A 4,763-nucleotide genomic window follows, 5' to 3' on the forward strand; every position below is an offset into this window, starting at 1 on the left:
AGTTTGGTGCATCATTTGCAGTGTTTGAAAGGTATAAAGTTTGTACCTTGCTTGCTTATTCGTTTGATCCCATTTTGGGGAGATTTAGGGCTTTTATAAGCCATTCTTGGTAACCAACCATGATTGCAAGCATGGTTGGGGGTTGAGGCTTCGGATCTAGGCCCATGGAAGAGTTACAAGGCAGAAAAGGGCTGCTTTTGCACCCATGGAAGCCCCCATGCAACTTAAGAGCCCCTTTTAGAGCCTTTTTGGCTCAAAGTCCCATGCATGCACGTAAAGTTCGTAACTTTACGTGCTAGATCGAGTTTAGGGGCCTAGATCTATCATTTGGACAAGAGTTGTACACCAGAAATCGAAGGAATAGACTTGGGACTGAATCGATTCGGCGAGTCATTCTTGGGAATCGGCGAGTCCGAGGCTCGACTTCCTTTTTCTGTTATGGTCCAAGAGACCCAGTTGAGTAAGAGAAAGGTTTTAGAGGGTCCAGGAGAGTGACCCAGACGTATCGGGATAAGCCATAGTCCTGGAGTTCATAGGACTCGGCGAGTGCATGAGTCGAATCGGCGAGTCCAAGGCAATCTCCCAACTCTTGAAGATGAACTCAACGAGTTGTTCATACAACTCGGCAAGTCGAGGACAGGACGTGTTCATAGGATGAAGATGGACTCGACGAGTGTTCATACCACTCTGCGAGTCGGATGAAGGTTCATCCAAGGTTGTGTTAGAAGGAGAACTCGTCGAGTCTTTGCTAAACTCGACGATTAGAGTCGTGGATGGGGACAGTTGAAGAGATAGGGACTCGACGAGTTGGCGGCCCAACTCGACGAGTAGAGTCGTGGATGAGGACAGTTGAAGAGATAGGGACTCGGCGAGTTGGTGGCCCAACTCGGCGAGTCGGGTCAACTGGAAGTTGACTTTGACTTTCATTTGGACTTGGTTAGGGGTAAAATGGTAATTTTACCCTAAGAACAGATATCAGACTCTGATTGAGTGTTTTGTGGGGATTATAGCCGAAGGATTTCCGGAGCAGCAGTAGACAGAGATTTCCCGCGTAGATTATCAGCAGCTACTCGTTCGAGGTGAGTTACCTTCCAGTAGCGGTGGGTCTACAGCCACAATGCCGGCCCACCAGTAGGAGTTGTATGTTGGATGATTTTCTTTGTGATATTCATGTAGGTTTGCTACTACCTGATATGTTATATGCTAGCATGATATGTATATGTGACAGTAGTAGAGTCCGGTTGTTAGGACCGGAGGGTAGGTCAGACACCATAGACATTTCTGACAGTATGTGATGATATGATTATATGTTGGCATGATATGTTATATGTGATAGTGGTAGTAGGGAGGGAATAGTCCCCAAGTTCGGTTGTTAGGACCGAGGGTAGGTCGGACACCCCAGAAACGTCTGACAGTATGTTTACGTTATGATATATGTGATAGTAGCAGTATGGGGTGGAATAGTCCCCGAGGTTCGGTTGATAGGACCGAAGGGTAGGTCATCACCCCAGAATGGCTTCACATGGGTAGGTCAGCACCCCCGAATGGCTTGACACGGGTAGGTCGGCACCCCAGAATGGCCGTACTAGGTAGGTCGGGCACCCCAGAATTGCCCGGTAGTATGAATGCGATATGTATGTATGGTATGTGGTATGATGGGGGAACTGACTAAGCTTTGTGCTTACAGTTTTAGTTTTGATTTCAGGTACCTCTTCGTCTAAGGGGAATGAGCCGGCAGTATAGCAGCGCATGACACATACACACGATTCCCGCATGGAGTTTTCTGGGATTGTACTCTGATTGATTTTACTTTGACATTATGATTTCAGACACATTGTTATAGTTTTGTTTGCAAATGATATGGCATGGGAAATGTTTTGGTAAACTATGTAGAAAATACTTAATTTTTTTTAAAAAAAATTGGGCTTGGAAATTAGGATGTTACAAGTTGATATCAGAGCCATGGTTTGAGGGATTCGGACACACCCTCGGGGGTGTCTGGACTCAAACTGAGGGATTTAAAAGATTTTTACAAAGAAAATGGTTTTCTAAAATCTTAGTCAAAGGGGTTTTGAGAAAGAACAAGGTGTGTGATGCGTGCGACCAGCCGAGCTCAAGTAAGTTTTCCCCAAGATACCCATACTTGTTATAATAGTTACATGATGCATGATACTGAGAACTGCATGCTAGATTAGGGCTAAGGATCTAGGAGGATGCCTTGTATGCCTGATATATATGATTCTGAGAACTGCATGCTAGATTAGGGCTAAGGATCTAGGAGGATGCCTTGTATGCCTGATATATATGATTCCGAGAACTGCATGCTAGATTAGGGCTAAGGATCTAGGAAGGATTCCTTATATGCCTGTTGTAGAGCTGTATGCTAGGACTGTATAGTCAACATTAGGATAGTCTGATTAGGTTATGCCTGATGCGGTCACTCGATGCACGAATGTTGCTTGCTTTGTGCTTAAGGGGTACTGGCTAACTTTAACTAACTAGTGGGCGGATATGTAACAGTACTCGCAAGCTAGTTAGGGAAGGGAAGTGGGGACTCCTAGTGCAGCTGATGGCGGAGAGTAGGTCGGAGAGTGCCCTAGGAGAGCCTGGGTTGAGACCAGTTAGAAAGAGATATTGGTTAAGGGACTTGGCAAAGTCGAGACAATCCTTGAGGAAAGTGCGGATAGATGTGGAAGGTAGTATGGGCCCGTACTACTGGAAGCAGAGGATCCGTACTCGAATCAAGGAAGGTTGAGACAGAACCGGGAACCTTGGAGAGTGTGTTAGACCTCTCGAGAGTATATATGATCCTGACATTTATGCATGTATTTTTCAGTATGGTGACCACGCGACATGGGGCAGGAGGTTCCAGATCAGGATTAGGGTCAGGCTCGGGTGCAGGATCCGAGCAGGTTGATGACGGGCTGCGCGAGTTCATCGCGTCTGAGATCACGAGAGGCATTCTTGAGTCGACCCCGGTCATTTTCGGGTCAATCAAGGAAGGGATTGTTGAGCTGATGGAGGATCGCGTCCGGGCATTCAGGAGTGATATGGCTTCTAGCCAGATGAGTACACGCACACTGTCCTTTAAGGACTTCCATGGGAGTGGTGCACCGGATTATCACGGGGTGAAAGACCCCATCGTTGCCAGGAGATGGATCGCAGACATTGAGTCTGCGCAGTTGACGAGCTTCTGCCTGGAAGGGTCGAAGGTCCGCTTTGCTGCGGGATGTTTGAGGGATAGAGCTAGAGACTGGTGGGAGTCGATTGGTGACTCATTGGGAGCCCCAGCCGTCGAGGCCATGACGTGGTCAGATTTCATGACCAGATTCAGAGCTGAGTTTGCGCCGGCTGTAGAGCTTCAGCAGCTGGCCAGAGAGTTTTTGGATATGAGGCAGACTACGGAGACTGTGGCGGAGATCACCGCCAAGTTCCGGGAGAGAGCATTGTTGGTACCCTAGTATGCGGGGGATGAGGAGATGCGAAAGACCCGCTACCATGATATGTTGAGGGCTGATATTCGAGAGCACGTCAGCTACTCTGCCTGCCCGACCCTGGAGTCCATGATTGCCAGGGCGCGGGAGAGGGAGCTCGATTTGGAGCATGTGAGGAAGAGGAAACCTGAGTCTGAGCAGGTTACAGGGGTTTCAGGGAAGAAACCCAAGGGATCCGACGTTAGGTCGAAAGGCCAGCCGGGCCAGAGCCGCTGCAGGAAGTGCGGCAGGCCGCATGAGCGAGCTTGTAGAGCGGCATCGTCAGGCTGCTACAAGTGCGGCAAGACGGGGCACTTAGGCAGGGATTGTAATGCCCCCGCCCCCACAGTACAGATGACAGACCTGATTTGCTTCGATTGCAATTAGAGGGGCCACAAAAAGGCCAACTGCCCGAGATTGGCAGCAGCGTCAGCAGCAGCGCCAGCAGTGGCGCCGGTTTCAGCGACAGCGCGGGTTGCAGATGGCCGGAAGGCCAAGGCAGAGGCTCCAGTGGTGCGGAGCCGAGCATTTTAGTTGACAGCCGAGGAGGCACGTGCTGCACCTGATGTAGTGACGGGATCGTTCCATGTGAACGGTATCCCAGTTCAGGTATTGTTTGATTCGGGTGCTACCCGATCGTTTGTCTCTCTTGCGCTTAGCAAGAAGTTTCCTGAATCGTCGGGCACGTTGGATTGCCCTCCAGAGGTCGAGATTGCGGACGACCGGTCAGTGCGAGCATCAGAGGTCTGCCGAGATTGCATCCTGCGACTGTTTGAGGAGCGTTATCTGGTAGATCTGGTTCCCATACCTTTGTGGAGGAACAAGGTTATTATCGGTATGGATTGGCTAAGCCCCAATGGGGCAGTGATTGACTGTGCGCAGCAGTTGGTGCGGATCAGGACCCCAAGTGGGGGAGAGCTGGTGATTCAGGGCGAGAGGCCACATCAAGGACCAGCTTTATGTTCAGCAGCGAGGGCTAGGCATTACCTTCAGCAGGGTTGTGCAGGATTTGTTGCCTATGTGATGGATACCCGGGAGATGGGTAAGGCAACGGTGAGCGATGTGCCCGTGGTACGAGTGTTTGCGGACGTATTCCCCGAGGAGTTGCCTGGGATACCTCCGGAGAGACAGGTAGAGTTCAGGATTGAACTAGTCCCTGGGGCGGCTCCGATAGCCAAGGCACCGTATCGGTTGGCTCCTCCTAAGATGCCGGAGTTGTCTACATAGCTGCAGGAGCTATTAGACAAGGGTTTCATTAGACCGAGCAGTTCACCCTGGGAAGCCCCGATT

This window comes from Lactuca virosa, chromosome 3 (genome assembly GCF_052849685.1).
Source record: "Lactuca virosa cultivar CGN04683 chromosome 3, Lactuca_virosa_CGN04683_v6, whole genome shotgun sequence".
Lineage (NCBI taxonomy): Eukaryota > Viridiplantae > Streptophyta > Magnoliopsida > Asterales > Asteraceae > Lactuca > Lactuca virosa.